This window comes from Cibotium barometz, chromosome 5, assembly GCF_041138505.1.
Source record: "Cibotium barometz isolate CiBa-2024 chromosome 5, ASM4113850v1, whole genome shotgun sequence".
In the NCBI taxonomy this organism is placed as follows: domain Eukaryota; kingdom Viridiplantae; phylum Streptophyta; class Polypodiopsida; order Cyatheales; family Cibotiaceae; genus Cibotium; species Cibotium barometz.
In genome coordinates, this window is record NC_141050.1 from 27581947 (window position 1) to 27592457 (window position 10511).

General features: G+C 35.8%; 1 long non-coding RNA gene across 3 annotated transcripts; it reads left to right on the forward strand.

Moving 5' to 3' along the window:
* Positions 1–234: 234 nt before the first annotated feature.
* On the forward strand, positions 235–2951 carry LOC147638309 (uncharacterized). 3 transcript variants are annotated; one of them, XR_015265432.1, is made up of 4 exons: positions 235–463; positions 798–924; positions 1133–1423; positions 2652–2951. It is a non-coding gene; the product is annotated as an uncharacterized LOC147638309 (long non-coding RNA). The 3 variants fall into 3 exon arrangements; XR_015265431.1 differs by lacking the exon at positions 2652–2951 and having other exon boundaries at positions 1133–1760; XR_015265433.1 differs by lacking the exon at positions 2652–2951 and having other exon boundaries at positions 235–377; positions 1133–1760.
* The last annotated feature ends 7560 nt before the right edge of the window (positions 2952–10511 follow it).

The window sequence follows — 10511 nt, forward strand, 5'->3', positions numbered from 1 at the left end:
TTTCTTTCAAGCAAGAATGGCCCTCAACTCATAGAAAATTAATTTTCGTTTATCCTAAGCAAAGCAAAGGTTGTAGGTGCCTCTGGGAAAAAAAATTATTCACAACTCTTTTTAAAAGGTCCTAATGGGAGGCAGAGGTCTAGCTGCCTTTGGTTGAGGGGAGTGGTTGCCTGGCTCGACGCCAGCCAAACTATTGCTTGGGTGGAAAAATTAAACCCCTCCCCGTCCCCCCCCCAAAGCTTTTATGGTCGATTAGTTTAATTTCTATTGGCTGACGTCGGACCAGGCTTCATTCCCCTCAGCTGCACCGCTTGCAGATGATGTCTCAGAGAACACACACCCACACACACACACACACACACAAGCAAACGCTGAAGGTGAGTAAAACGGATGCCTCTGAGAACACACACGCACGCACGCACGCACGCGCGCGCGCACACACACACGCAAGCAAACGTTGACGGTGAGTAAAACGTCTGCACATATTATACATATATCTCAATAACAGCTAGCTATTATTTGATAATCATGCATAATTCTCTGTTGACTTCTAATTGAGTGTTTGATTAGCTCAAAGAGAATTGAGTGCATCATCATGTGTATGCATTCCAGGGTAATAAAAAACGGTTTTTGGCAGGCTTTCCTTTCCTTTTAATTAGTTTTCCCCCATATCATTAATCTCGTTGGTCTCGTGCAACAAACAATTGCACCCCCATGCTTCGGCTTCTGATTCAGACAACCGAGTATATTAGCTCTAAATTAGAATCTTAATTACTCTTTCATGCATTGGATATCAGGACGTACTAAGGTTCCAGCTATGAAGGTCAACAGCTACCTTTGCCGTGCAGTTAGTGTGGCGATACGATCAATATTCCAACTTAGTTCGATCGATTTTGTGTAAATCGAAGGCGTTAACGTACTGAGGTATAATTCAAAGACTTCTTGAGTAGTATCGAGTTTGAGATGTACAATGTGGATACTTATGCAAGGCATAAAATTAATACAATATTCTTTATCCACACCCACACTGTTAGTATCACAATGAACACCACTCTCCAAACAAACGCACCGCTAATGTATGCTTAGTCCACAATCCCATGATGATGATTAAGTACTCATAAAACTGTTGTAGGTGGTGGGCAACTTCAAGCTTTCATGTCATCGTGGTGAGATTAGCAATGAGCACGATGATGATTAGGAACTTGGAAGAATTGCTAGAGGTGTTGGGCAACTTAATGCTATTCTGGAAATGATCAGACCATACAAGGAGTCTTATTATGGCTCTCTGCTTCCCTTGGAACATTTCGAAATACTTCCACAAGTTCTCATTTAGACATTGCCTCTTGTATGACCAAAGGGGGCTCTTGATGGCATCGCTTGCTCGAGTCCTCCTAGTACTTACTCCTTTCTTTGACCCTAGCAAGTAAGTAATGGCTCTTTACCTATCTATTCACCCTTCTTTTAGAGATTCTCTTTTCAAGAAAACATGGACCCTTTCTTTAACCAGTGTTCATCTTTTTTTAAATGGAAACATGACCTCAAGCATTGAAAACAATTTAGAAACAACATTCACTCTCCATTCGCTTTTGTTGAGGTCATGTGTGCATGCTTATAATCAATACTAAGTCCACATTGACTAGGCCAACTAATAAATCAAAGGATGGATGGAGTAGTTTCATTTTCTTTGTTGCATTGCGGTGTGCACTAACATCTCAAAAACACCATGAGGGCGTGTCCCATTACTTTCTCTAGGTTGTGTGTGTGTGTGTGTGTGTGTGAGAGAGAGAGAGAGAGAGAGAGGAGAAGAAGCTCTTTCTCTAGGTTGTGTGTGTGAGAGAGAGAGACAGAGAGGAGAAGAAGCTCTTTCTCTAGGTTGTGTGTGTGTGTGTATGTGTGTGTGTGTGTGTGTGTGTGTGAGAGAGAGAGAGATCTAGTTAATGTCTTTGGTCCTAGACCCTTGTTTTCTCCCTCGAGTTCCAATTTTGCAAGCTCAACACATTGATGACACAAATATAAGGGAAGACATGTTAGAGAGATTTAATAGAGCCTCTTAATAACAAAAAAGGGAGTAGGTATTTAGTTTAGTGTTTAACTCAACATTCCCATAGTTGACTATGAATCCATGTATTCAAGCAAGCCTTGCATGCTCAACATTCCCATTGCTGACTTTAACATCGTTATGAATCCATGTATTCAAGAAAGCCTTGCATGCTCCTTTAGATTTCCATCCACTATTCCTCTTGCATTTGGTTTAGTGTTTAACTTAACATTCCCATAGTTGAATTCAACACCATATGAATCCATGTATATAAGCAAGCCTTGCGTGCTCCTATACGCAATTTTTATTTTGTTTTTTATTCACATTTTGGTCATCTTTAACTATCTTTTTCATTTTGTGATTTAGGCTTGTTTTTTTGTTTTGTGCACATTTGAATCTTTGAATTTTAATAATATTGAGACTACTTGTGATTTTGGAGAAGCAAGAAAGTAATAAGTAAGTTCATTAGTCTCCTAATCTTTTGGTTTGTGCTTGCAAAATTGATAATCTTGAGTTTTTAACTATGTTCATCAATGTTGGTAAATCCAATAACTTATGTTGAGGTATCATTTGGTAAATATTTATTTGGCTTTGCGTATTTGATTCATTGTAGATGTCTTAAAGGAAGACCAACAGTAGAGTATACACACTACGGAGGTTTTCAATAGGAGAGATGAATAGGGAAAATGGATCCCCAAACAATACAGTAAATTCTCATGGGTGTTGATGCAACCGAGAACTTGAGGCTCTTTTAGAGTACAGTAAGAAGATATAGGTGGTTTCTGCAAACATTCCAAGGGTGAAATATTGGAGTTTAGACGGTGTACTATTGATGCAATGACAACGAAAGTTCTTATTCAGCATGTGTATATGCATAAAAGAAATATGATTGCATTATTTGGACAACCAAAACGATGAGTATATTATAAAGAATTTTTAAATTTTGATTCTTAAGAATGTTATGTTTAGCAGCGTTTGCTTTGGAAGAGTGGCAGTCTATAGAGTTTTTTAGTGGAAAGATCTTCGTTCTGCATGTCGACGAGATTGGTGCATTATTGTATGACAACGAGAATACAAGTTATTTGGCTGCTAAACAAATCTATTTTTATGATTCGTTATATGTTTTTCATGCGAGCGGAGCTAATTCTAGTAATTTATAGTATCTGCCACTCCCTTCCTTGTCTAAACTTAAATAGCTACTTCCCACCTTGATCTGATTCAAGCTTGTAGGCTAAAGCTTATAAATGATGTGCAAGTTGCAATGAAACTAGCCACAGGCTCTAAAGATGTCCGTGCTTGAGCTAGTTCTTTACCTTTTGGTTGTTTTGTTATTTTCTACATCACGTAAAATAATAAAGAAAACCAAAATCACCTATGGTTACAAAAGTCTAGATAATGGATGGATGACCCATTTCTTGGGTGATTGATGGGATATAAAGAGAACCCGTCATCACTCATGATATGATTGAGTGCTGAGTTACAAAGTTAGATGTTACCTTTAGGTGAGAACCGATGCGATTGGAATGAATGTGACTACAAAAAGCATAGTTTTCCTAATATTATTTGTTTTGATGGATTAGGTACTTTATTGCTCAGCAAACATTATGTATATATTTTGGGTACAGAAGATGGAAGCTTAAGAGGTGATTGGTTGAGCTTGGATCAAGATATGCGGGGTCCCACACATTCTACTATGGTGGATGTGGCTACTCTTTGGGAAGGTCATGACATAGTTACAACCAATGTAAAGAGTGATTGGCCTCTTACATTCCTCAATCAAGAGATTTTCCTTATGTTAAATGATCCTCTTACTAACTTCTATTTCAAGCTAGATGGTAGGACGGTTAGGAGTAGATGCAAAAACTATGTGACATGCAATGTATTACCCCCCACATCCTTGAGTTTGTGGAGACATTGTAGTAATGCCGTTGTTGTAATACCATCTCAAATTAATAATTTTTTTACCTTTTTCAAAATTTATACTTATATTTTACTTTTTAATTTCTTTGAAAATAGGAGTAAGTCGAATTTATGTTTAGAATTTATGTTTAACCTGAACTTTTTTATCTTCTATGAGGATTGTAATTATAGGTGTAAGTCATTTTAAGGGTGAAAGCATGATAGGGTGTACATACTATCGCCCAAGGGTGTACTATACTATTGTATAGTTTTTTTTCTTTAAGAGTGTGTGTATAGTTTTTTGGCTAGAATCATATGTGAGTCTACTTTTTGAAAGCTTGTACTCATACTTTGTTCATTTGTGCACGTAAAGTGGTACTTTAATGTGCGAGACCATCCAAGGTTCGTTTTTTGCTTCCTCCACTCAATCATAGGTCATACACAATCTCATGTAGCATTTGCAGGTCGACAAGCTCCAAGGTTACAAGCTCTAAGGTTCCAGGTTTGGTTCTCTCTCTCTCTCTCTCTATATATATATGTGTGTGTGTGTGTGTGTGTGTGTGTGTGTGTGTGTGTGTGTGTGTGTGTGTGTGTGTGTGTGTGTGTGAGAGAGAGAGAGAGAGAGAGTGTGCGTAGAGCCTTTTGGCGCGCATAGGAGATCACAAATTCTACATAACCTCCTTATCGCGCCAAATGGCCATCTAAGTCTTGCCTTGTGTATATGTGCATATATGTATCTGTGAGATGGTGCATGTGTGTGTGTGTGTGTGTGTGTGTGTGTGTGTGTGTGAGAGAGAGAGAGAGAGAGAGAGAGAGAGAGATGGTGCATGTGTGTGTGTGTGTGTGTGTGTGTGTGAGAGAGAGAGAGAGAGAGAGAGAGAGTGAGTGAGAGAGAGAGAAAAAACTTCAGTCTCTCTCTCTCTCTCTCTCTCTCTCTCTCTCTCTCTCTCTCTCTCTCTCTCCACTAACACTAGAAACTAGATTTGAAAAAAAAATAGTAGTTTCTATTTTCGGCTGAACGTTAAACCTCAACCGTATGATTGGCATATCACCTCACACGTGTACGGTCTCGAAAGACGTGCCCAATGAATCAATTTTTGAGGTTCAATTAGATGATACCATGTGTCAAACAGTACTCACACATGTGTAAATCCAAGGTTTATTTTGCTAAACTAAACTCGTATTTGCTGTGAGTTTATTGCTTCATCTGCTTTAGTAAGCTTATAGGTACATTTAAATCCAAAAACTCACACATGCACACTCATAGCCATTTGGCGCATATTCTTAAGTGGACAAGTTAGCACCAAGGAGGGATGTTGGAAAGGGGTGCCTACTTGTAAGATTACCTCAAATTAGATAGACTGGAGGCCTTTAACACCTTAAGATTCTAGGGTTTGGATGGCTAGATCAATTTGTGGAACCTTGTAGTTAAGTGCACTAGTGTAGTGACAGTACTCGGATGGGTGACCTCCTGGGAAGTTTTCCCCTCATTACATTTTAACATCATAGCCATTTAGCACGCATAAGCGTTTTCATTCTCCTTTCTCTCCCTTATATCACTCCAAATGGCTATCATAGCCATTTCAAGCGCATTGGTGCTTTGATTCTCCTTACTCTCCCTTGTATGGCTCCAAATGACTATCATAGCCATTTCAAGCACATTGGTGCTTTGATTCTCCTTGCTCTCCCTTGTATGGCTCCAAATGGCTATCATAGCCATTTGGCACATATTAGTGCTTTGATTTTCCTTGTTCTCCCTTGTATAGATTTAAATGGCTATTTGATGTAATCACATAGCTGATTGTTGCCACATAATTTTGGCTTGATTGTTTTTGCTCTCTCTTTTATAGCTCAAACCAGTTTTGTGAACGAAAACTAACCCATTTGTCGGTATTTATAACTAAAAAAAGCAAATTTCAGCATTTTTATTAAGTGGACAAGTTGGCACCAAGAGGGGATGTTGGAAACGGGTGCCTACTTGTAAGATTACCTTAAATTAGATAGATTGGAGGCCTTTAACACTTTAAGATTCTAGGGTTTGGATGGCTAGATCAATTTGTGGAACCTTGTAGTTAAGTGCACTCGTTTGGTGACAGTACTCGGATGGGTGACCTCTCGGGAAGTTTTTTCCCATTACATTTTACCCCCATTACATTTTAACATCATAGCCATTTAGTGCGCATATGTGTTTTCATTCTCCTTTCTCTCCCTTATATCGCTCCAAATGCCTATCATAGCCATTTCAAGAACATTGGTGCTTTGATTCTCCTTGCTCTCCCTTGTATGGCTCCAAATGGCTATCATAGTGGCTATCATAGCCATTTCAAGCACATTGGTGCTTCGATTCTCCTTGCTCTCCCTTGTATGGCTCCAAATGGCTATCATAGCCATTTCGCACATATTAGTGCTTTGATTTTTCTTTCTCTCCCTTGTATAGACTTAAATGGCTATTTGATGTAATGGCACATAGTTGATTGCCCCATAATTTTGGCTTGATTGTTTTTGCTCTCTTTTTTATAGCTCAAAATGGCTATCTAATGTATTGGTGTGTTGGGAAACAACTTTTTTCGAGCATTGGTGTGTTGTAGCTATTTTTGAAAAAAAGGAACAGAAAGAGAAGAAGAAGACACAACGATGAGAAGAGCAAGACAAGAAGAAGAAGATCGAGGAATGAAGAGAACATTCAAAGTTCTCCCTCTCTTGCGTCAAAAGAAAATATATGCTTCGTACTTGGTCAAGCCTCTTTATTGCTATTGTTAGTCACATTCTCCAAGAAAGCGCTACTTTTTAGATGAAAAGGCATGTTTATTGCTATTGTTAGTCACGTTCTCCAAAAGAATGTTACTTTTTAGATGAATACGATGGTTTTTTGATTATCAGTTTAAGTTTTTAAATTTTTTTATTTGAATATAGCTATTTTTCAACGTTACGTTGGCCATTGGTCTACTTCTATTTTCTCTCTCTTCTAAAGGCCCTCCAAATGACCTCCGAAATATTCTAATGTTACCATGGGATTCCGTCAAGTGTAAGGTGAGCACTTATTTAATTAGCACTTAGAAGTAGTACTATTTGTCATATTTTAGTAATATTGTGCAGCAACAACTAATTGACAGAAGTACTACTAAATAGCACATTATGAGTTTTATCTACTACTACTACATGATTGTAATCTACTGAATGGTGTGGTGCATGAGTACTATTTGGTACTCATAAGATTACATGATGTCACTAGGTAGTACCCTATGGTTGTAAGATTCTTCCCCAGCCCCTCAAGATGTCCAGTTTCTTCCCTTGTAATCAATCTCCTTTTCAAAATAATAAAAGATCTTGTTTCTACCTGTTTTGGCCTAGAGAGAGAAAATGTTCTAGAGAGAGATAATTTAGTTTTTAGATATCTTTGGATGAAAAAATATCCCTTCTTATTAAAATAAATTCCCCCGAAACACAAGTTTAAAAAGAAATTCCTAAGGTGCATTAGAAATAAATTATAATGTGCACTAAAGACCTTAGCCTAAGAGTCAAGATTTTTTGAAAAATTAAGATTATGGTCCAATTAAGGTTCCTATGGACCAATAAGATTAATCCAAATTTAGGGAGGAGATAAATTGATGAATAAAAGAAAAACCCCCCAAAAATGAGTAAATGCTCACATACGATGAAGAGTGGTGGACTAAGGACCAAAGAAAAGAATTCAAAAACTGAATTTTGACGCCTCAGAGTGGGGATCTCCCCTCATGAAGTAGGCGCCTTTTTCTCATCATTACTCCCAATTTTTAATCAATAAAATTTTTATCTCTCCTCTCTCTTGTTTCAAAACTAGATCCAAAAAGTAAGCTGAACTGACCCAAAAATGGTCAAAAATTGACCAAACTGATCTGGAAAATTTTAGAATCAGTTTGCTTGGTTAGAGGTTCACTTTTTCCTATAAATAGAAGCCTCCCCCTTTGTAAAAGCTTAATGGTGTTTATGCACTGTACTGCCATGAGCCATCTACATTGAATTTTTTAATAATTCAATTGTTTTTGGCCTAATCCTCTCCAAAGTGAATTGGTGGCCACTCTTATTTCAAACAAGAGTAGAACCCTCAATCCCTCAAGACAAAGGAGAGCTTACAATCTCCATGTAAGCTAATTCTCTTACCTTGTTTACGAATTTTAAATGAAAAGTCTATGGTTTTCTTGATTTTTATGTTTTGCAGATGCTTGAATTAAATTCAAATGCTATGCCTTTGATGAAAAGGCCACCCCCTTCTCTTCTTTACATTCCAGCCTTTCTTAATCCTAGAAAGATTAACTAAGGGATTAATTAAACTCTTCTTATTGTTTACTCTCTTGAATTTAGAAAATTATGTAGATTAGAATTCTATAATTCTAAATTAGGTTAATTAAGTTAAGTGTAGAAAGATAAAAATGAGAAATGGTCAGCCATACAAAGGAGGTTATGGCAAACATTTCCAGAATTTTGTGAAAAAGAAAGTTTGTTTTTATGTTATTCCAAAAGAGTAATTTCCACCCATTTTGCATCTAAAAGAAATATTTTAATTACCCATGTACAAATTCACTAAATTTGATTTCTATGCATAAAAAGATGTATAATGGAATTTTTTATTATAAAAGTGTTATTCTTATTAAAATTGATTTCTATGCATAGAAAGACGCGTAATGGATTTTTTTAATTATAAAAGTGTTATTCTTATTAAAATTGATTTCTATGCATAGAAAGATGCATAATGGAATTTTTTTATTATAAAAGTGTTATTCTTATTAAAATTGATATCTATGCATAGAAAGATGCATAATGGAAATTTTTTATTATAAAAGTGTTATTCTTATTAAATTTGATTTTTATGCATAGAAAGATGCATAAAGGAATTTTTTTTAATTACAAAAGTGTTATTCTTATTAAATTTGATTTTTATGCATAGAAAGATGCATAAAGGAAATTTTTTATTACAAAAGTGTTATTCTTATTAAATTTGATTTTTATGCATAGATGGATGCATAAAGGAAATTTTTTAAGTACAAAAGTGTTATTCTTATTAAATTTGATTTTTATGCATAGAAAGATGCATAAAGGAAATTTTTTATTACAAAAGTGTTATTCTTATTAAATTTGATTTTTATGCATAGAAAGATGCATAAAGAAAATTTTTTTATTACAAAAGTGCTATTCTTATCAAAATTGATTTTTATGCATAAAAACATGCATAAAGGAATTTTTTATTATAAAAAAGCGTTATTCTTATAAAAATTGATTTTTATGAATAAATAGATGCATAAAGAAATTCTTTTTATTTTAAAAGTGTTATTCCTATTAAATTTAATTTTATGCATAAATAGATGCATAAAAGGATTTTTTTTAAAGTGTTATTCCCATTGAAGTTGATTTTTATGAATAAATAGATGCATAAAGAATTTTTATAACAAAATTAGAATTCTCTTAAATTCTATGTTTAAATTCTATGAGTATTTGATAAATGAATAATTAAATACTCTAAGAGAGAAATTGCTATCGTTTTATATTCATACGGATTGTAAAAAGAAAATTCAAGAAATCTATCCAGATCGAAATATTCAGATAAATGATTAATTTATTCCTCATTGGAATTCGTAACTAATTTTAGAAATTAGTTAAGTGAATATTCAAAGAAAGAAATTCATTGTAAAATAGTAACTGAATTATCAAACCTTTTCGAGAAAGATAGTTCAGGAAAAATCTTATCCGACTTGAACCTTTGAATCAGACTATGACCAAGACCAAACTCTTTCGTCAGAAGGTGTGACCAGTTTAGAAAAATATACTCAAAACTCGCGCCAAATCTGAAACTAAGTTTGAGACCCTTGGAATTAATATGTGGATCAAGGTTATAGAATTCGAGGAATTCTGGTATGAAATTCAGAATTCTGATCATGAAGTTTTGGGAATACTGATTCAAGAAATACTCCTTGTATTCAAAAGAAAATCAAACTGAAAACTTGCATAGAAACCCTGTTTTCTTAAAGGATTGTCTTACGCCAGAATGCTGGAGGGAGCATTTGGTATATGTTTTTCTAAGGGAAGTTCGGTTGCAACAGCTGGTGGGGAGTGTTCAAAGGACGGCTCACGCGTCAAAGCCTGCCCAGGTCTTGACCAGCCTCGATATGGTTGAAAAATGGTGCGCTTCCGGTACGATGGGCAAGGGCCGACGAAGCGGTCCCTAAGTGAAGTACCACGACACCTAAGGAGGATGTTGGAGGGTTCTGACCACGCGATGCACGGGCTCGCGGTGCCTAGAACACCCATGCGTATGTCGTGGAAGATATGTATGATGGACAAAATGATTATTGTAATCTGATATTGGATCTCGTTGTTGCTATGACCAGTTGGTCCCAACGGAGAGTCCAGAGTGATACTGTTTTTTGAAAGGGATTGGATGGAATTTTTGAAAGGGATTGGATGGAATTTTTGAGTTTTATGACATCTGTAACCAATAATGTTTGTCAATGGATTATTTTATATGTTAAAGTTTTAAAGAGGAGTGTGTGCATATTTGTATTCGAAAGCAAAAGTTAAGAAAGGCATTCAATTATGGGTG